This window comes from Emydura macquarii, unplaced genomic scaffold (genome assembly GCF_026122565.2).
Source record: "Emydura macquarii macquarii isolate MOO-44397 ecotype Brisbane River unplaced genomic scaffold, CSIRO-AGI_Emac_v2 contig_3258, whole genome shotgun sequence".
In the NCBI taxonomy this organism is placed as follows: domain Eukaryota; kingdom Metazoa; phylum Chordata; order Testudines; family Chelidae; genus Emydura; species Emydura macquarii.
In genome coordinates, this window is record NW_027133395.1 from 30,278 (window position 1) to 53,922 (window position 23,645).

Below are 23,645 nucleotides of genomic sequence, written 5' to 3' on the forward strand. Positions count from 1 at the left end.
TAGAGCTCTGGCTCCATGGTGGCAAGTACTGTTCAGGGTCAGTCCTTGCCCTAAGGAACTGATGTTCTAAATCGCCAAGGGAGGCATCATTATCCCCATTTTACAGATGGGAAACTAAGGCACACACACATCAAATGACACAGGGAGTCTACAGCGGAGCTGGGAACTGAGACGGGCTGCCTGGAGTCCCACTCCAGCGCCCTCACCACAGATCCAGCCTCCCTTGTGAAATATGGAGTATGGGCCTGTCCAGGATCCCTGTCAAGGTTCATGGCCCCATTCCGTGCGGTTTCTAATCATGATCCAGTCTCCAGGACAAGCCCAGCACGGCAGCTCTGAAACCTTCGTGCAGCAGCTTGGCCACGTGGCAGCCCGAGCCATGGCATCGCGGCCTCCGGTTGCTTGTTCCTGGGGCAGTAGCGCATCTTTCTGCCGCCGCCACCACCACCCTGTGTCGCAGGAGGCTCCGGGCTGGAGTCGGGCATGGAGGGTCCAAGCGGGGCCGCCCAGAGCGCAGGGTGAGGGGCGCTGCCCGCCACCCCATAGACTCCCCCTCTATCCAAAGGGGCCCCCCAGCCTGCTCTGGGCCCCCCTGCCAGGAACCCCCATGGGATCCCCCAGCCCCCACAAATCGCCCAGCCAGGGACCCCCTGCCCTCCATGGGACCTTCCTCCACCCCATAGACCCCCAGCCACCAGGGGACCCCGATCTAAGGACCCCCTTGACACATGCACACAGGAGTCCCCTTCCCTCCACAGACCCACGGGAGCCTGTCCACCCCCTAGATCAATGAGGCATGTTTTCCATCTTGCTTACAACCACCACGCTGGGGTGTAGCCCCCCACCTTTGCAGGGGTGCAGGAGAGGGCTCAGCAGGAGGGGGTGATGGCAGAGAAGTTTCAGATGGTTGGGTGGCAGCCTGCTGTGCAGAGCAGGTTCAGGGGAGGCGGCTGGGGGATATCTCTGGATACAAGGGGGGTGCAGCACCTCAGGGGGTTGCGAATCCGCCCCCGGGTGCACGCACACATTGCCCCTGACCCAATCAAGAATTTGTAGGCCACTGGGGTGGGTGGCGAAAGGCCACTGTCCCTTTAGGAACTGGCTCTCTGCAGCCGGCCTGGCCCAGGGCATTGGGGAAACAGGCAGCAGGGACTGGGGAGTAACAGAGCCTCAGCCGCGAGGTGTCCTGGGGAGGGGGGGCACATGGTGTCCGAGCTACCTGAAAGACCCCAGATGCTCCACCTTTACTCATGCCCAGGAGCACTGTTGAAAATCAGTGGTGCTGCTGCTGAACTGAATCCAGGTATTGCTGCTGTGTAAAGCAGAACATGGCTCTCACCAGGGCTTATGCACCATTCATTGGTACACATGCACCATCCTCCCTTTGCAGAAAATCCATGGATTTCGTTATAAAAAATCAGCCAAGAGTCGGGAAATTGTCTACCCCCAAAACCGCCCTGCTGCTGCGTCTGGCATCAGCAATCTTAGCAGATGTAGCTCTTGATTTTGTGTTGCAGTGCACTTCCTTCTGTCCTTTGCAGCCTGGGCACCAGGGCTGGCATAGCCCCCCCAGCATGGGAGTGCCAGGGGGGCTGCTGCTGGGGATCTGGCTGACTGGCTGGGAAGTGCGGTAGATTAGGCAGATCAGACACCGATAGGACCCAGCGAGATGATAAAGAGGCAAATCTCTGCCCGGTCCATGAGAGACAGGCAATTACAAAAGGCATCAGATGCCAGGCAAACACGTCCATGTTACCTGCTTCCCAGCTGCAGCGACCCTGGGGCAGGCTCCTGAGCAAGTCAGGGCTGTTCTGCTCTGCCCCAGACAGACCCACAGAGCTGGACCGGTCCCCATGATTGATGAAGTCAGCTCCAAGAGCCGCCATCATCACAGATGACCACTTCAGTGATCCCCACCCACGCACTTCCTGCCTCCCTCCCAAGTTCTGTCCCGCTGGTCGCCCTGCCACCACCCACCACCCACACTCCTTTTACAGCGAGAAAACAATGTCTTACGTAGCGATGCTATAACTGGAACTACAGACAAAAAAGCTGCTCGTCGGTGTCTTCATCTCCTCCAGCCTGCTCTGTGTCTGTGGTCTTTCTTGTCTCACTGTGATACATTCCCTTGTTGAACCGCTGAAGCATATCTTGGGTTGGGACAAAACCTTTACAACAAATACCCAGTCGCCTTAACCCACGACGGATACGTAGTACACTGCTCAGAGTCTGTTGACCCATCCTGTTCCGACATTTTGACTTAACGATGTTCAATTGAGAGAACTCATCGTCCTCCTCAGCATTACTCAGAGGCATATCAAGTAGGCAAAGTGCATAGAGGGCTAGCTCTTTACAGCTTCGTGCACCCCTACAGACTTCAAAGTTGTATGCCTCTGCCCAGAACTGGTCTGTCTTTCTGTCATCCGTGTTCTTCCATTTTTGACAGCTGATGGATTGATTCTGGGCATCCAAGACCCCCAGGTCACCTTTGAAAAGTTCCAGCAGAGCGAGGGAGTGTAGCTGAGGTTTTCCCTGTCCCTGAGAAAGAATAACTGAGTGACTGAACGCTGACATTGAGTTCCACAAGCTAATGCTGGCTGGAAGTCTCAACTGCCCTTGTTCTGCAGCTTCAACAAAGATTTGTCGGCATCTCTCCTTCATTTTATGTTCAACAGCTTTGTCCAGCTTCGCATCTTTTACAGCCATGCTGGAGGTTGGGCTGGAATTAACAGCCGGTGGGTGGAAGTAGCTGGCTGGGTCATTCAAATTTACTTCCATGAGTTTAGCATCAGATGCAGGAATCCTGTGTGGGATCAACACTCTTGAGACAAGGGAACGGAAGGAAGACCAGAGGGAGTCTAGCATTTTGAGGCATTACCTCCAGATTGCAGTTGGAACAGTTTGTTGATTCTTGAATATTCAGCCAGAATTGGTGTTAGGAACTGTAAACGGAGTTTATTCACAGGATTGCAATACCGCTGATACAGGGTGTTTGCCTCGTAGCATCGTTCTTTATCTTTGCTCAGGGCAAAATGCAATTGTAACTCATCCCACTGATCCAGAACACAAACACAGCAATCGTGAATTGCGAGCCATCTCATACTCGAGAGCGGCATGAGTTTCAGTGGCGTCTTATTATGACTGATCACTTGGTATACTTGAATATAGTCACGCTGCCTCTGGGAGCTGTGAGAGAAGCAGGTGTAGGAATGTCTCACTACACAGCCTATATTGGGTGGCAGTGTGGCTACAGTGTTACTGGCACACAGCTGGGCTGAGTGACAGACACATGTTATCAGAGTGAGCTGCTGATTCCTTTCCAGTAGATGTGTATGCACAGACTTGTTCTTCCCAACCGCGATGCTACAGCCATCAGTTCCAATCCCAATACACCGACTAAAATCCAGAGCAGTACTCTCAAGAACCGGAATCAGTGCTGTGCCAATTGCTTCTGATGTTTCACCTTGCAAACTCATTGGTCCCAAAAATGCAGATCCTATTTCGTTGAGGGAGGTGCTGAAGTACCGCTCTCCTGTGCGAAGCTGCTTTACTGTGGTGACGTCTGTGCTCTCATCTATAACTAGTGAACACAGGGACTCACCAACATCTTTTATGGGGTCTGAAAACATGCAGGGAGAAACAACGTTCATTATTAATGCTCTGCATTTATAGCTCTGTCCAAAGCCGTTCTGCAAAGTTCCCGAGCTGCTCCACAGAACTAAACACTGAGTGCCAGGCAATGTAGCAGGCCAGACTGAACTCCGCTTCGTGCATCGTGGGTGCAGGTTTTGAGACAGTAACTCAATGATCTGTCATCATGCACATTTCTCTTATGTTTCTCAGTCCTTGCATGGTGCAAAAGGTGCATGATGGGCCCGAATCATGGCTTTGCAGAAAACTTTGCTCTCATCGGTGACCACAGGCTTTATCCAATCTTGCAACTCCTTCTCTTCCTCCCCAGACTTCCTGTATTTCATTCCATAATTTGCCCAGTTGGATATCTTCTTCATCATGATTTGCTTTCACTGGCGGACTCTGGCTGATCCTCAAAATGGCAGACAGGTGAGGCAAAATTGGAAGGGAACATGATAAGAAATGTGTTAGGTGGATGGGCCAGGCTCAGAAGCTTCCTGATTTATTCCTCCGCACCCGGCTCCCACACCGACAGCAAGAAGTGCACCATGCAGCAGCATCTGCGTGCGCCCTCCCCTCCACCCACCGAGGCTGCAGGGAGCTCAGCGGGGGAGTACTGTGGAACTGGCATCTATCTTCCCCCCCACACATACACACCTTTTCATAGAGACCAACATAGAAAAGGAATAAAAACCCCAAGGTCTGAGACCTAATAAGTTTGTGGACACATGCAGGTTGGGATGGGCCTGTGTGAGGGTGTGTGCACCCGCAGGTGTACGACTGGGTAGGCATGAGTGCGTGTGTGAGCAGGGGCTCACTGAGCTACAGGCTACAGCAGGTAAAATTGAGGTGGTGAATTGAACAGGAAAACCCTCAGCATGCAGAACACTTTAGTGGGCCTGCTGGAAGAAGTGGCTGCATCTCAGCCCATGTGCAGAGGGACAGGCCAAGCCGGACCGGGCGGCGGTCTGCAGTGAGGGGAGTGAGTGACTGAGCAGGGCCCCTGCCCTGAAGCCCGTTCGAATGCAGGGGAGGGGAGATACGCCCCTGGCAGCCCTGTCCATCACAATTTGTTATCCCCCCACCAGCCCAGAAGAGGAGGAAAGGTAGAAGTACAACGCTATGCAGGCTATCCATCCATCACTATTTGTTTTGCTGCCCAGTGCAGCCAGGGGATGGGGAAAGATACAAGTCAGAAAAAGCTAAGAGGTAGTAAGTCATGCTGGGAATGCTACCTGCAGTGTAGACTAAAGGATGAGGAATTGGCTGTGAGGGGAGGTTTGACACGCTGTGCCCCATGCTACCACCTTATGATGTGATTTGTGTATCATTCATGCTCACCCTAACAGTGTAACTGTGTGATGCACAGTGTGTCATGTGCGGTGTTTTTTGATGCTCATGACACACTGAGCATGGCCTGGTGCAAGTGCTGGAGCATCCAACTAGGGGGCCGTGCTTCTCTTGACATGCTGCTCACAAACAGGGAAGATTTGGTAGGGGAAGTAGAAGTGGGTGGTAACCTAGGCAGCAGTGACCATGAGATGGTCGAGTTCAGGATCCTGACAAAAGGAAGAAAGGAGAAGAGCAGGATACGGACCATGGACTTCAAAAAAGCAGACTATGACTCCCTCAGGGAGCTGATGGACAGGATCCCTTGGGAGGCTAATATGAGGGGGAAAGAATCCAAGAGAGCTGGCTATATTTTAAAGAAACCTTATTGAGGGCATAGGAACAAACCATCCGGATATGCAGAAAGAATAGCAAATATGGTAGGCGTCCAGCTTGGCTTAACAAAGAAGTCTTTGGTGAACTTAAACACAAAAAAGAAGCTTTCAAGACGTGGAAGCTTGGTCAGATGACTAGGGAGGATTATAAAAATACTGCTCGAATATGCAGGAATGAAATCAGGAAGGCCAAAGCACAATTAGTTTTACAGCTAGCAAGGGACGTGAAGGTGAACAAGAAGGGTTTCTACAGGTATGTTACCAACAAGAGGAAGATTAGGGAAAGTGTGGGCCCCTTACAGAATGGGGGAGACAACCTAGTGACAGAGGATGTGGAGAAAGCGGAGGTACTCAATGCCTTTTTTGCCTCTGTCTTCACAGACAAGGTCAGTTCCCAGACTACTGCACTGGGTGGCACAGAATGGGAAGGAGGTGAACATCCCGCAGTGCTAAAGGAACAGGTCCAAGACTATTTAGAAAGATTGGACATACACAAGTCCATGGGGCCGGATGCAATGCACCTGAGGGTGCTGAGGGAGTTGGCTGAGGTGATTTCAGAGCCATTGGCTATTATTTTTGAAAGCTTGTGGCAACAGGGGGAGGTCCCTGAGGACTGGAATAAAGCAAATATAGTGCCCATCTTCAAGAAAGGGAGGAAAGAGGAACCGGGGAACTACAGACCTGTCAGCCTCACCTCAATCACTGGAAAAATCACGGAGCAGGTCCTCAAGGAATCCATTTTAAGGCACTTGAAAGAGAGGAAGGTGATCAGGAACAGTCAACACGGATTCACCAGGGGAAAGTCATGCCTGACCAACCTGATTGCTTTCTATGATGAGGTGACTGGCTCTGTGGATGTGGGGACAGCAGTGGACGTGGTATACCTTGACTTTAGCAAAGCTTTTGATACGGTCTCTCACAGTATTCTTATCAGAAAGTTAAGGAAGTATGAGTTGGATGAATGGACTATAAAATGGATAGAGAACTAGCTAGAGCATAGGGCTCAATGAGCAGTGATCAATGGCTCCATGTCTAGCTGGCAGCCGGTCACAAGCGGAGTGCCCCAGGGGTTGGTCCTGGGGCCAGTTTTGTTCAACATCTTCATTAATGATCTGGAGGATGGTGTAGATTGCACCCTCAGCAAGTTTGCAGATGACACTAAGCTGGGGTGAGTGGTAGATACCCTGGAAGGTAGGGATAGGATACAGAAGGACCTAAACAAACTGGAGGATTGGGCCAAAAGAAATCTGATGAGGTTCAACAAGGACAAGTGCAGAATCCTGCACTTAGGATGAAACCCATGCACACCTACAAACTGGGGACAGACAAGTTAGGCAGCAGTTCTGCAGAAAAAGACCTGGGGGTAACAGTGGATAAGAAGCTGAATATGAGTCAGCAGTGTGCCGTGATTGCCAAGACGGCAAATAGCATATTGGGCTGCATTAGTAGGAGCATTGCCAGCAGATCACGGGAAGTGATCATTCCCCTCTATTCGGCATTGGTGAGGCCGCATTTAGAATCATAGAATCATAGAATATTAGAGTTAGAAGAGACCTCAGGAGGTCATCTAGTCCAACCCCCTGCTCAAAGCAGGACTAACCTCAGCTATATCATCCCAACCAGGGCTTTGTCAAGCCTCATCTTAAAAACCTCTAAGGATGGAGATTCCACCACCTCCCTAGGTAACCCATTCCAGTGCTTCACCACCCTCCTAGTAAAAATCTTTTTCCTAATGTCCAACCTAGACCTCCCGCCCTGCAACTTGAGACCGTTGCTCCTTGTTCTGTCATCTACCACCACCGAGAACAGCCTAGCCCCATCCTCCCTGGAACCCCCTTTCAGGTAGTTAAAGGCCGCTATCAAATCCCCCCTCACTCTTCTCTTTTGCAGACTAAACAAACCTAGTTCTCTCAGCTTCTCCTCATAAGTCCTGTGCTCCAGCCCCCTAATCATTTTTGTTGCCCTCCGCTGGACTCTCTCCAACTTGTCCACATCCTTTTTGTAGTGGGGGGCCCAAAACTGGACACAATATTCTAAATGCGGCCTCACCAATGCCGAATAGAGGGGAATAATCACTTCCCGTGACCTGCTGGCAATGCCCCTCCTAATGCAGCCCAATATGCTATTAGCCTTCTTGACAACCTGGGCAGCTGGCTACCTTTTATAAGGCTGGGGCAGTTTCCCCGCCCCTGCACTTCCCCCTCAAAGCCCCGCCCCCGCAATTAACCCCACCTGGATACAATCAATCACTCAAACAGACAAACCCCCAACTGCCAAAATGGTCCCTGTAACTTCACCAGTCACAAGCACCCACCCACAGTCAGCTGTAACTTGCACCAGTCACACACCTGGTCTCTCAGATACTCCCCCCTCTAGCACAGCACACCCAACACCGCTCCCCTCACTTAGCACTCACCTGGGACAGATCCCAGGCAAACTCCCTCCTTCTCCTTCTGTTAGCCGCCCCTCTGTTCGCTGTTGTCAAGAAGGCTAATAGCATATTGGGCTGCATTAGGAGGGGCATTGCCAGCAGGTCACGGGAAGTGATTATTCCCCTCTATTCGGCATTGGTGAGGCCGCATTTAGAATATTGTGTCCAGTTTTGGGCCCCCGCTACAAAAAGTATGTAGACAAGTTGGAGAGAGTCCAGCGGAGGGCAACAAAAATGATTAGGGGGATGGAGCACAGGACTTATGAGGAGAGGCTGAGGGAACTGGGCTTGTTCAGTTTGCAAAAAAGAAGAATGAGGGGGGATTTGATTGCAGCCTTTAACTACCTGAAAGGGAGTTCCAGGGAGATGGGGCTAGGCTGTTCTCGGTGGTGGCAGATGAAAGAACAAGGAGCAACGGTCTCAAGTTGCAGTTGGGAAGGTCTAGGTTGGACATTAGGAAAAAGTTTTTCACTAGGAGGGTGGTGAAGCACTGGAATGGGTTACCTAGGGAGGTGGTGGAATCTCCATCTTTAGAGGTTTTTAAGCTGAGGCTTGACAAAGCCCTGGCTGGGATGATATAGCTGAAGTTAGTCCTGCTTTGAGCAGGGGGTTGGACTAGATGACCTCTGAGGTCCCTTCCAACTCTAATATTCTGTGATTCTATGATTCTATGATTCTAAAACAATATTCCCTAAATATTACTAACATAATACAAGCACACCCACAAGCATAAGCCAAAAATAAATTAAATTGTGGCCAAGTAAATGCCTGTGTTCTTATTATAAAACCTAATCCACCACCCCAAAAACAATACAAATACGCAAAAAAGCTAAAAAAAAAAAAAATAATGTTACCCACAATTACTGCTTTCTTGCAGCAAAAAATATTAATAAAAACGAATAGCATAAACAACCCCACATATAAGCAGTCTGTAAAGCAAACAAAAAACCTAATGACTTACAGTAAATTACAAAGCTTTAGATACATATACATCTAAAACAGCGCCTGTAAAAGCCAAATTACCAAAAATAATGACTGCAATAAATATAAAAACTAAATAGTTTTCAATATTAAATATATCAAATGCATTCTTTGCTATTCCTCTGCATCCTGACTGCTAATATAAATTTACTTTTACCTACAAAAGCCATCAACTGACTTTCACATGTGTTCCACAAAGGCTACACTGCTCCCCCATAATATGCCATGCCCATGTTATTAAATTATAAAATAGGCGCACAGCACCAATAAATGCTTTCTCATTTAAACTGTAACCCAAAAAGTCCAGCTGCTTTTGCTCAATAAAATAATCTTCCTAATTAAGCCAGCAGGCTTCCAAATTAATTTTAAAAAGCCCATTTGTGTCAACAAAAGGTCCAATACCTAAGTTCAATATTAAAACAAAATCAATTATTCCTAATCAACAAAAAATAAAATTTGTGAACTGCTAACACCAACTAATGTCTCTACATTACGTTGTTTCTTAAGTCTTACAAAATGGCTCCGCAACCATATAAAAAATTTTGCCTTAAAAGTACAGCCACTGTATCAGCTACTAAAAAAAAATACCCTAAAAATAAAGCCCAAAACAAAATCAAACCCTGTTAAAATTACAACAAACAATAATCTTCACCCCTGCACTAACATCCTAAATAACACTAAATCATTTGTGTTACAATTAACTCATTCCCCCACCCCCCAATAAAAACTATTTAAAACCAAAAAAACCCAAAAAACATCTAATCAAAAGTCAGTGGCATTTGTCTCTCAAATACTAAAAAAAAAAAAAAAAAAAAATCACCTTTTCCCCTTATAAAAAAAATATTAACATTAATATAAGCCTTGGGGGACTAGCAATACCTTTCAAGTTCTGCCCCAATTATTTTGTAAACAACCCAGACCCCTTTTAAATGCAGAATATCTAAAAAAAAAATAAAAAAATAAAAAAATATATATCCAACCTGAATTAACGAAATAAACCATAACTTTAATAAATAAAAATATAAAAATCCAACCACCTACAACTTTCAACCAAACCCCATAATTGTCCACTCCCTCTAATAAAACTAACCCTTCCTAATACAAAACCAATACAATTTACTAACAAAAAAAAAAATTAGAAAATACCACAATACAATTCCTTTATTATACCATATAATTTTACAAACCACTAAAAAACAACAAATATAAAAATTAAATATATATAATAAATAATTAATACTAATTAAAACCTATGAATCTCACTTTTGTTTTATGTTTTATTTATAAATAAATATCACATAAATCCACAACACACAAAACCACAAAATCAAAATATACAATATAAAATTATATAATTTTATTTTTATTTTCCTATATATATTTGCTATACTATATTAATATAAACAAAAAAAATGCAATCTCAAACAAATATTATAAAATAATAACCATGCCCACTACCGTGTAGCTAAAACAACCTTTAAAACTTAAACTAATAACTTTTTGTAATTTTGAAAGACAACTCACAATTAATATCACCAAAATATATACCCCCCAAAAAAACTAGCCTAAATAATTTTGTTTATTTATACAAAGTAAATTAAACCAAACCCCCCCCAAAATACACTATTATAATATCAAAATGAGTCTAAAATAATTTTCAACATAACCAATTTTAACTATTACTACATAAAAATATTCCATCTAATAAAAGAAAAACAACTATTACTAAACTAAAAATGTACTATCCACAATAAATTTTAATAAATCCCTCTGCAAATGCAATATACATAAACACCTATCTAAATATAATTATACATTGTACTCCCAAGCCAAAAAAAATTACATTATTAAAAACTTAATATTAAAAATATTTAAAAACCAAATACTAAAACCACCAAAACTACACCTTATAAAAAGACATATAAACATACAAATTATTAACATATCCTGCTTACATCCCCATTGTGCATCGTTTATAACACCCCAATACAAAATACTACACTAAATAACACTAAATAAACACCACACAACACTAACACTCATGCACGTCCCAAGCAAAACATTAAAAAAATATTTTAAAAAAAATATAACAACAAAAATACTAAATACATTTTTTTAACAAACAAATTAAATGTCCTAAGCAAAAATCATAAAACCCTATCAAATCCCGTAATACATACACATTCAACCTTAAAATATAAAAAAAATTACCTAATGAATTAATACCCTAAAAAATAAATAAAAAACCACACAAAACATCACAAACCTCACAAAATTATAATAAATGCTGCCTCTAAAACTTTAAATTACATACAAACACAGCTTTAAATTCAAAAAATAAATCAAAATATCATCCAACAAAAACTTAATAAAATCCTGCCTAATAAAATAAAAAAATTAATTTAAAATACCACCCAAAAAAAACTCTTAAATCATTAATGAAAATATTAAATTTCACAATAAATACCCAAACTCAATTACAGCATATATAACATCATCTACTGCTCACATATAAACATACACAAAATAATCCCCCTAAACCTTAATATAAAAACTAAAATACTATAACCTATTAAACACCTAAGATAAAAATTAAAAAAATCTCAATTAATTAATTTACAGAACTACACAAATAAAACCATATTAAAATCAAAATTAAAATATATTTATAAAAAACCACTAACACAATTTACATACCCTCTTAAAAATAAATTAAATATATAAAATTATCAATATACTTTATTACCTAATAACAACTGAATTTGTTAGTCTTTAAAGTCCTACAGAACTCTCGTTGTTTTTGCTGTATACAGACTAACACGGCTACCCCTCTGGAATTAATTCTATTATATACATTAAACAAAATTATATTCATAAAAATATTAATCCTACCTAAAACAAATATTACTACAATATTACTAGAGTAAAATTATATAATATAATTTATAAAATATTTAAAACTATATTTTAATCATTAATAATAAATATTAATATTATAACATATATTTAACCTATAATATTAAAAACCACTAATTTAATACAACATATATGAACACATTCAAACATAATAACCCTACTTATACAAATTCAAAAACAATTAAAAACTATAAATTTAGTAATCAAACCTAATAAAACTAAAATAATCAAAATCCTAAATACTACAAAAACTACTACAAAACACAATTAATAAAAAACTATTAAAAGAAACATTCATGAATTGTTTTCTATGATATGAAAAAGTGATGCTAAATGGGATACTCTCATCCACTTCTGTCTGAAAACATGAATGGAAAGCGATAACACCTTCACTTTGTGCATTTGACAGCACTTTATGTATAATCACTTTCCCAGCCTGCTCCTGTAAAGATTTACACCCATTGACTTGAGCGGTACTATGCATGGGCAGTATTAGGCATTCAAATGCTCAGTTTGGCTGCAGATTTTCAAAGGTAATTAAGTGGTGCAATGCAGAGTTCAGCAACACCTAATACCTTTACAAATCTTGGCTTTTCCATTTCCGTTTGCATGATGCTTCCACAGCAAGAGAGGAAAGAGAAACAAAAACACCCCAAAATCCAAGAAAATATGATTGCAGTAATTCTACTTACAGAACTTCTCTTGGGTGTAAATAGAGATTTGTAGTTAGAATCACGGAGGACCATTTTGTTCTTGGTTTGGGAGACGGGCTTTCAATTATTTCAGTGTGTGGCAATTTTTCATGCTATTTAATCTGAAGCTGTTAATCAAATGGTTTTAGTTAAAGTATTAAAGTGATAGAAAACGATAATGTATCTTACTTTTAAGATTCCATCATCAAGGAAAAACAGAATAGGAGCTGTTAGCTGGCCTGCCTCTTCAATATCTTGGTGCTTTTAAAGGGATCCAGTAAATCTTTTGATTAAATAAAGGACATTTCTGGCAGACAGAACTGTCAAGTGTGCATGTAAGTTAAACTATGTGTAGATCCTCTAAAAATCAATAACATAAAAATAATTCATATTTCGGTGGAGATATACACAGAATTGATCATGGCAACTGGTATTCACAGCTAATAAAACAGTACAAGATTTTGTAATAAAAACTAATATCTATACATTGGTTTTCCTGGGAAATAGTTGTTTAGTGGCGCTAGTAAAAAAAAAATCCCAGTAAATTTTGTTTTCGACATTATTTGTAATTTTGTGTTGGCTTTAACGTTTGGAAATTGCAAATCAGTTCCTGAAAAAAATTCACTGGCTTTATGGGCTCGTTGAAAACATGGAAATTTTGGATGAAAACCTGCACAAAAGGTTTTTGGAATTATCCCGTGGGAAATTAGTTTTTTTCATGAAAATGTTCATTGAAAGCTCAAATTTAAAGAAAAGGTCACCTCGTTGTGCTGTTCAGCTCTGGGAAGGTGAGCACAGCGCCCTGCACCAGACAGCAGGCAGCACATGTAGCTCTGGTGTAAATGAGCCTCACTTTGGACTGAATTTCACCATGTTCGCACTTTTGGAACCTACCTGGCTAAGCTGTGACGACAACACTTTCCTGCCCATAGCACCCCCCCCCCCCGTAGCGCACACACTGTATGTGCGCGTGGGCAGGGCTGAGGGGCTGCAGCAGAACCAGGCTCTGGGCAGCCTGACGGGTGCAGCTCGCAGAGCCCAGCTGAGCAGCTCCTAGAACTCGGTGCAAGCGCTGGGTCACGGGGCAGCCCCGTCTCCGGCTTTTCCCACGGCAGCACAACGCGTCTCTGCTGCCACTTTGCCGTGAGTCGCAGGAGGCTCCGGTCCGAGTCCGGGCAGGAAGAAGCTGAGTGGGGCCGCCCAGACCGTGGGGTGACAGGCGCTGCCCAGCATTCTATAGACTCCCCTCTATCAATGGGTCCCCCACACCCCACAGTACCCCCTGACAGGAACACCCATGGGATCACCCCGCCCACCCTAGATCCCCCCAGCCAGGGACCCCCTTCCCTCCATTGGACCCTCCCTCCACCCCATAGACCCCTTCTATCCAATGGGGCCCCCCAACTCTCCCATGGGACTGCCACAGTACCCTCCTGCCAGAAACCCTCAAGGAATCACCCACCCCCCAAAATCCCCCAGACAGGGGCCCCCTGCCCTCCATGGGACCCCTAGCCCCTGACAGTACCCCCTGACAGGAATCCTAATGGGATCATCGAGCCCCCCTCCCAGATGCCTGAGTCAGGGACCACTGCCCTCCATGGGACATCTCCTCACTCCTCATCAGCCTCCCAGCCCCCCATTGGACACCAAGAGTGCCCCCCCCCAAGATCCCCCAGCCAGGGAACCCCTTCCCTCCATTGGACCCTCCCTCCACCCCATAGACCCTCTTCTATTCAATGGGCTCCCCTAGCCCCTGACAGTACCCCCTGACAGGAACCCCCATGGGATCACTCAGCCCCCCCAAGATCCCCCTGCTGTCCATGGGATCCCCCCATCCCTATAGACTCCCATCTAGCCATAGGGACCCTCAGCCCCCATGGTACCCCCCTGCAAGGAACCCCCATGGGATCATCCTAGTCCCCCAATATTTCCCTGCTCTCCATGGGCTCCCCGATACCCCATAGACTCCTGTCTAGCCAATGGGCCACCCAGGCCCCCACAGTAGCCCCCTGCAAGGAACTCCCATGGGATTACCCTGGCCCCCAAGATCCGCCTGCCCTCCATAGGACTCCCCTCCATCCCATAGACCCCCCTGTATCCAGTGGGTCCCCCCAACCCCCATGGGACCCTCACAGTACCCCCTGCCAGGAACCCCCATGAAGTCACCCAGCCCCCCCCCCCCCAAGATCCCCCAGGCAGGGACCCTCCTCCACCCTATAGCCCACTCCTCTATCATATGGGCTTCCCCATTCCCCCCAAGATGCCCGAGCCATGGACTGACTTTCCTCCGCTGGACACCTCTTCACCCCATAGACTCCTCTCTATCCAATGAGCCCCCCATCGGACCCTGAGAGTACCCCCCTGCCAGGAGCCCGCATGGGATCATCCAGCCTCCCCATTATCCCCCAGCCAGGGATCCCCTGACCTTCATTGGACCCCCCTCCACCCCATAGACCCCCCCTGTGTCCAATGGGCCATCCCAGCCCCCCATGGTACGTCCCTTCCAGGAACCCCCATTCTGATCACTCATCCCTCCCCAAGGTCCCGCAGCCAGGGACCCCCTACCCTCCATGGGATCCCCCTCCACCACATTGACCCCCCTCTATCCAATGGGTCCCTCAGGCCCCCACAGTTCCCCCCTGCCAGGAACCCCTATGGGATCACCGAGCCCTCCAAGATTCCCCAGCCATGGACCCCTGCCCTCCATGGGATCCCCCTCCACACCATAGCCCCCCCTCTATCCACTGGGCCCTCAATCCCTCCATGGTACTGCCCTGACAGGAACCCCCGATGGATCATCCAGCCCCCCAATATCCCCCAGCAAAGGAGCCTCCTCCACCCCATAGCCCCCTCCTCTATTCAATGGATCCCCCCAAGACCTCTCAGTCAGCGATCCCCTGCCCTCCATGGGATCTCCCCCTCCAACCCATAGACCCCCAGCTGCCAGGGGATCCCTGACTAAGGACCCCCCCACACACACACAGGACTCCCTTTCCCTCCATAGACCCCACCAGACCCTGTCCACCCCATAGATCAGTGGATCTTCACTCAAACATATTAAAAATAAAAATGTGTTTCTTCCATAGCCAATTGGCTTCAGTTTTTTCCACTTGAACCAAGTCACCGCTCTTAAGTTGCCCTATGATGTGCTGCGCATAGCTTTGGGGTCCAGCCTGTTGTGTAAAGGGAGCAGCTGGAGACTCAGCAGAGGCAGAGCTTTGCCCCCAGCTGGCAGGGTTATTCGAGCATTGCTCCAAGGGTTGGGTGACAGTGACTGTTTGCAATGACGTTACGTTGCACGGACATTCGGGCTTTTCGTTCTCTGCTCCCTCTCTCCACTCCAGGGTGAGTGGAGATATTCACTCCACGTGCAGGTGTTTAATGTAGGTCAGTTTAGCCGAAATCCCGCATCTTGCCAATCTCAGGACTCCCCTGCAGCTCAGCACCGCGCGGGGCGGGAGAGCCGAGGCCGACAGCTGAGTGATGGCAGCCATGGGCGGGAGGGATGGCGGGAGAAGCGCTGAGCTCTGCCTCCAGGTGACCTGCAGCGGCCTTGCCTCCTGCTGGTGTCCATCCCCCTCCCACGTGAAGTGGGGCGAGCAGCAGGCGGGGGGAGGCAGCGACGCCACTGAAAGGCAACGCCACTGCTCCCCCAAAGTCACCGGGAGGCAAAGAGGCGCCTCTCCCGCCCCTGTGGCCACGGCTCCCAGCGGTAGCTCAGCTGCTGGCCTCGGCTCCCAGTGCCCTGTGCGGTGCGACCTGCCCACTGGGCATTGACCGGGAGCGTGGAGAGCAGAGGGGGCGGCTCTTCCCCCTGTCCTTGGGCTGCGGGGCTGCGCTGCCCACGTGGGGAACCCCTCCTGGCCCCAATGTTCCAGGGGAGTCAGTCCATTAGTTGGGGAGCCGCACGTAGGGTTGATGGGAGCCGCCATTGGCTCCCAGACCTGGCAGTGAAGAACACTGCCATGGATCCCCAGCTCCCACGGGACCATAGATTCCCCCTCTACCCACTAGATTCCCATGGGACCCCCCAGCGAGAGACCCTCAGCCCCCATGGGAACTTCTTTCACCCCATAGACACCCAATGAAACTGCAGACCTGTTGCCTCCCATGAGAAGTTGAAGTTGCTCCCAGCCCCTGAGACCCCTCCAACCAGAAAACTCCTTGCCCTCCATGGGAACCCCCCCCCTTCCAGCTTCATAGACTGCCCTCCTCCTGCCCCACCTAGCCAGGACACCTCCTCCCACAAACAACCCATCTGCTGCCCCCCCAGGAACTCCCCTCCATCCCCCACAGGGAACGCCCTATCCCACCAGTGATTCCCCCTGCCACCCTCCAAATCCTACACACACTCAGACCCTCTTCTCACCCCACAAAGCCCCCCAAATTCACATGCCTCACACAGACCACCACCCCCTCTCTACAGACACCCCTCCCACCCCATAGACCCCCACCCCCTCCGAATTCTGTCCCCTGTTGGAGGGGATGGTGCATCTCTGTCTCTGAGTCCCTTTTCTGCTCCCCCCGCAGCTGCCCCGTGCCCAGCGAGCCCATCCTCACGGAGCCCTTCCTTTCCCCAATGGAACAGGAAGGATGGAGATTGGAGACAGACAGGGAGGGAGGGAGGACAGACACAGGTGGGGGGCAGCAGGCAGATCGGCTGGCTAGCTGTGTGGACTGGGTGAGGACAGGGGACAGTCCATACGGACGGAGGAAAACTGAGAGACACCTCACAGCTGGGGTGGGGTGCAGGGGGCTGTTTATATGGGGACCCCCCCAGCCACATCTGGGAAATTTAGTAGTTTTCCTGTCTACATTTATTTACATTTTCTCGTGTAACTTCTACAAATTGAAAATACCGTGTTTCTGGAACAAAAGACAAAAAACAAATCAATTAAGTATTAATGATATTCTTGTTGCATATTCAAAAGGTCTTTGAAAGCATTTCTTCTCCTTTTTCCCTTTTGACCATCTCAACCTGCAAAACTCTTAACTGACACTTCAACTCACACACCTCTAAAAAGATAAAACAACATTGAAACTCACTTGCTTTGGGAAAGCAATAGAGCACTTGAACCCAATAAGCCTCAATGTGGAACTGCATGCAAATTGTGTTTGGATTATCTCTTGCACTTTTTTCCATTTGAATTGATCTTGCATTCATTTTGCCAGGAGGCTTTGGGAGGCTACAGATGTTGCCCTGTGTTTAATAAATCCATGAGACAGATCTGAACAAATCACTTCAGATGGATTCTCTGCTCCGTTTGACGTCTAGATGTTATTCTTAGCTTGAGTCATCTCAAACCGCACTCTCAACTTCTAGGGATCCAATCTTTTGTGATCAAGACAGCCGCACCAAAGATCTCACTGCAGAGGGCCTGAGTCACCCAGTAGGAGGTAAGAGACGCACACTTGCACAACCGGGGACAGAGCAGCCTAACAGCATGAGCACCACGACTTCGCCGTATACCAAAGCAGCACCACACGGTCCCACTGAGATTTGAAGTCATATTGCACGATTCAGAGACCTGAGTGCTAATTGTTAGAGGATTGGACAAGCTGCCCTTCCCGTCTCTGCAGCCCTGAGGCATTCAGCTGGCAGGCTTGCACATGGAACTCACTGCTTCCTACTCTCTTGGGACTCTCTCCCCACCCCTGCTCTCCTTCTCCCCTCTGCTTTCCCCTTCCGTTTTCAGCATGTATATCCTCAGCATTTGCCTGGAGACAGAGATCGCGTTTTCTGTTTCACCCCATGGAAGTGGCCCCTATCCCTCTTCCTAAAGACTCAAGAGGTGAAAGGGGACTTTTCCAGGACCGACGAGCTGGGCAGAAGCTCTGCAGAAAAGGACCTGGGGGTAACAGTGGATAAAAAGCTGGATATGAGTCAGCAGTGTGCCCTGGTTGTCAAGAAGGCTAATGGCATATTGGGCTGCATTAGGAGGGGCATTGCCAGCAGGTCACGGGAAGTGATTATTCCCCTCTATTCGGCATTGGTGAGGCCGCATTTAGAATATTGTGTCCAGTTTTGGGCCCCCCACTACAAAAAGGATGTGGACAAGTTAGAGAGAGTGCAGCGGAGGGCAACCAAAATGATTAGGGGGCTGGAGCACAGGACTTATGAGGAGAGGCTGAGGGAACTGGGCTTGTTTAGTCTGCAAAAGAGAAGAATGAGGGGGGATTTGATAGCGGCCTTTAACTACCTGAAAGGGGGTTCCAGGGAGGATGGGGCTAGGCTGTTCTCGGTGGTGGCAGATGACAGAACAAGGAGCAACGGTCTCAAGTTGCAGGGCGGGAGGTCTAGGTTGGACATTAGGAAAAAGTTTTTTACTAGGAGGGTGGTGAAGCACTGGAATGGGTTACCTAGGGAGGTGGTGGAATCTCCATCCTTAGAGGTTTTTAAGCTGCGGCTTGACAAAGCCCTGGTTGGGATGATATAGCTGAGGTTAGTCCTGCTTTGAGCAGGGGGTTGGACTAGGTGACCTCCTGAGGTCCCTTCCAACTCTAATATTATATGATTCTATGATCAGGGAATTTGTGCATGGCTCTGGACACTGCCATGATTCCCAGGGCTGCTGCCACACCAGGCAAATTAAAAGGCGAACGTCCGGACAGGAGCTTGAAACCTGGACCCTCAGATTAAGAGAGTGATGCGCCGCTGACTTAACTACCCAGGCAGGCTCAAACCTGTACTCGCCGATGGGACACAAGAGGAAGCAGGCAGTCAAAAATGAGCAGAACCGTCCCAGGAAACCTCTCTTTTCCGTCCCATCCATTACCCATCAGCAGGATCTCTCCTTCTTGTCTCTCGTGTGCCTTGTACCCAGAGGTTCTCCACCTACACAGCCGGCCTGCCCATCCGCCCGCCCGCCCTCCCTCCTGCCTGCCTGCAGTACAACAATCCTCTGATGCTTAAGACTCCCTGCCTCTGATGTTCCCCTGCTGCAATCTCGACTGCTTTATTGCTTCATCACCCCAATCCCGCACTTCTAGATCTCATCTGTCTCTGCTCCGCTGGGAGAACCGCCACTTCTGGGTTGTGCACGTACAACCTCCAAAATGTGAGCTGCTCCCCACTGAGTGAGAGAGTGTTCTACACAGCCACTTTTTGCATTAGTAACAGAATGACCCCATCTTCTACCCCCAGTCCCACATGCACAACTAGGAACCTCCATCTTACAATATTCAGTTATGCCCACTGAACAATGGAAGCTCAGATAGGTTTGTCAATTAAATAAAGAAATGATATGCACCAACCTTGTTAGTCCAAATGGAGTCTCCAACACACTTCAAACCAAATTAACTACTTTTGGTACAACAAACAAACCAATTTAATAATTGCAGAAGGATTTTTAATGATTTAGATGTCAAAGCACAACAAGTCAGATTTGGTACTTATCTCAAGTGCCTGTACACAAATGCAAGAAGCCTGGGAAACAAGCAGGAGGAACTGCAAGTCCTGGCACAGTCAAGAAACTACGACATGATTGGAATAACTGAGACTTGGTGGAGTAACTCACACGACTGGAGCACTGTCATGGATGGGTATAAACTGTTCAGGAAGGACAGGCAGGGGCGAAGGGGTGGTGGAGTTGCACTGTATGTAAGAGAGCACTATGATTGCTCTGAGCTCCAGTATGAAACTGGAGATAAGTCAGTTGAGTGTCCCTGGGTTAAGCTTAGAAGCAAGAACAATAAAGGTGACGTCGTGGTGGGTGTCTGTTACAGACCACCAGACCAGGAGGATGAGGTAGATGAGGCTTTCTTTACTCAACTAGGGAAAGTTTCCAGTTCACAGGACCTGGTTCTCATGGCGGACTTCAATCACCCTGACATCTGCTGGAAGAGCAATACAGCAGAGCACAAACAATCCAGGAAGTTTTTGGAGAGTGTCGCAGACAATTTCCTGGTGCAAGTGCTGGAGCAACCAACTACGGGCCACGCTTCTCTTGACCTGCTGCTCACAAACAGGGAAGATTTGGTAGGGGAAGTAGAAGTGGGTGGCAACGTAGGCAGCAGTGACCATGAGATGATCGAGTTCAGGATCCTGACAAAAGGAAGAAAGGAGAACAGCAGGATACGGACTATGGACTTCAGAAAAGCGGACTTTGACTCCCTCAGGGAACTGATGGGCAGGATTCCCTGGGAGGCTAATATGAGGGGGAAAGGAATCCAAGAGAGGTGGCTGTATTTTAAAGAGACCTTATTGAGGGCACAGGAGCAAACCATCCCGATGTGCAAAAAGAATAGCAAATATGGTAGGCGTCCAGCTTGGCTTAACAAAGAAGTCTTTGGTGAACTTAAACACAAAAAAGAAGCTTTCAAGACGTGGAAGCTTGGTCAGATGACTAGGGAGGATTATAAAAACACTGCTCGAATATGCAGGAATGAAATCAGGAAGGCCAAAGCACAATTGGAGTTGAAGCTAGCAAAGGATGTGAAAGGGAACAAGAAGGGTTTCTACAGGTATGTTGCCAACAAGAGGAAGATTCGGGAAAGTGTGGGCCCCTTAGAGAATGAGGGAGGCAACCTAGTGACAGAGGATGTGGAGAAAGCGGAGGTACTCAATGCCTTTTTTGCCTCTGTCTTCACAGACAAGATCAGCTCCCAGACTACCGTACTGGGTGGCACAGAATGGGAAGGAGGCGAATATCCCGCAGTGCTGAAGGAACAGGTCCAAGACTATTTAGAAGGATTGGACATACACAAGTCCATGGGGCCGGATGCAATGCACCCAAGGGTGCTGAGGGAATTGACTGAGGTAATTTCAGAGCCATTGGCTATTATCTTTGAAAGCTCGTGGCAACAGGGGGAGGTCCCTGAGGACTGGAAAAAAGAAAATATAGTGCCCATCTTCAAAAAAGGGAGGAAAGAGGATCCAGGGAACTACAGACCGGTCAGCCTCACTTCAATCCCTGGAAAAATCATGGAGCAGGTCCTTAAGGAATCCATTTTAAGGCACTTGGAAGAGAGGAAGGTGATCAGGGACAGTCAACACGGATTCACCAAGGAGAAGTCATGCCTGACCAACCTGATTGCTTTCTATGATGAGGTGACTGGCTCTGTGGATGTAGGGAAGGCGGTGGATGTGATATACCTTGACTTTGGCAAAGCTTTTGATACTGTCTCTCACAGTATTCTTATCAGCAAGTTAAAGAAGTATGAGTTGGATGAATGGACTATAAAATGGATAGAGAACTGGCTAAAGCATAGGGCTCAACGAGTAGTGATCAGTGGCTCCATGTCTAGTTGGCAGCCGGTCACAAGCGGAGTGCCCCAGGGGTTGGTCCTGGGGCCAGTTTTGTTCAACATCTTCATTAATGATCTGGAGGATGGGGTGGATTGCACCCTCAGCAAGTTTGCGGATGACACTAAGCTGCGGGGAGTGGTAGATACCCTGGAAGGTAGGGATAGGATACAGAAGGACTTAAACAAACTGGAGGATTGGGCCAAAAGAAATCTAATGAGGTTCAACAAAGAAAAGTGCAGAGTCCTCCACTTGGGAATGAAAAATCCCATGCACAACTATAGACTGGGGACCGATGAGCTAGGCAGCAGTTCTGCAGAAAAGGACCTGGGGGTAACCGTGGATAAAAAGCTGGATATGAGTCAGCAGTGTGTCCTGGTTGTCAAGAAAGCTAATAGCATATTGGGCTGCATTAGGAGGGGCATTGCCAGCAGGACGCGGGAAGTGATTATTCCCCTCTATTCGGCATTGGTGAGGCCGCATTTAGAGTATTGTGTCCAGTTTTGGGCCCCCCACTACAAAAAGGATGTAGACAAGTTGGAGAGAGTGCAGCGGAGGGCAACAAAATGATTAGGGGGCTGGAACACAGGACTTATGAGGAGAGGCTAAGGGAACTGGGCTTGTTTAGTCTGCAAAAGAGAAGAATGAGGGGTGATTTGATAGCAGCCTTTAACTACCTGAAAGGGGGTTCCAGGGAGGATGGGGCTAGGCTGTTCTCGGTGGTGGCAGATGACAGAACAAGGAGCAACAGTCTCAAGTTGCAGGGGGGAGGTCTAGGTTGGACATTAGGAAAAAGTTTTTCACTAGGAGGGTGATGAAGCACTGGAATGGGTTACCTAGGGAGGTGGTGGGTGGAATCTCCATCTTTAGAGGTTTTTAAGCTGAGGCTTGACTCAGCCCTGGCTGGGATGATATAGCTGAGGTTAGTCCTGCTTGAGCAGGGGTTGGACTAGATGACCTCCTGAGGTCCCTTCCAACTCTTATATTCTATGATTCTATGGTCAAGAGCAACACAAGCGAAATACAGTCGACGCTAAGTTGAGCACTTTCGGCAACCTTCTAAATTGAGGTGATTCCCACCACAGGATAACTGGGTTTGCTTCAGCCAGGCTCTTCCCCTTGGTCAGAACTTCAGTTGCTTGGTCGTGTGTATAGATGGAGGTGGACGAGAGAGAGCATGTCAAATGGCTTCGCTTTTTATAATGTTCCGTCTCCCCCTTGGGGCTTTGTCCCGCTCCCCCTCAGGATCAGGTGACAAAAAATGGATGGACTCATCCACTGAATGGACTCTTTCATGTCCGGAGTCAGTGAGCATTACTTCCTCAGTGTTCCAACCCTGTGAAGGCAAGGGAGGTGACTCGCTTGAGAGTCCAATTGAGCCTCCCTTGATGCCCTGGCCCGTCCTTTCTTCCTGGAAGGCTGAGCTGGGTTTGTGCTATTCAAGCCTTGAGGGGGTTTGAAATGCCCCTCTGCTTCTGGAGAGCTTTGCCTGGCTATGTTTCAGGACATGAGGCCTTGTCTTTGGGAATATTACATAGTGAGACCTCAGAACCATACACATGAAATTGCAACAAACATATTACTACGACTACCTCATGAGCATGCCATACACATCTTCTCTGATCTGTTTTGCATTAAACAATACTCAAGTGTACTGGAAGGGTGAATATGGGTGTGCAGGGCATCACACTCTCAAACTGCTACGGCCCTGCACCTGGCCTTGTAAAACTGAGCCTCACAGCTCCGTGGCAACTGTACTTCTTGTGCCCAAAAGGTCTCTGCTCCCACATGGAAGGACCCGAGAAACACACTCACCGCCTTTTTAAAGAAGCGCTTGGAGAGCTGCTCGGTTTCTGACCGCGTGGCCTAAGGGCTAAGGCGTCTGACTTCCAATCAGACGATGGAGTGTTTTAGTCCCTTCACGGTTGTCCTGGCTCATCTTTTCCTTTGGTTGAAAGCCTTCTTCCTTCAGTGCTGGTAGCTCTTCTCGGAGGCTCAGACCAATGCTCTGACTCCATCGAGAG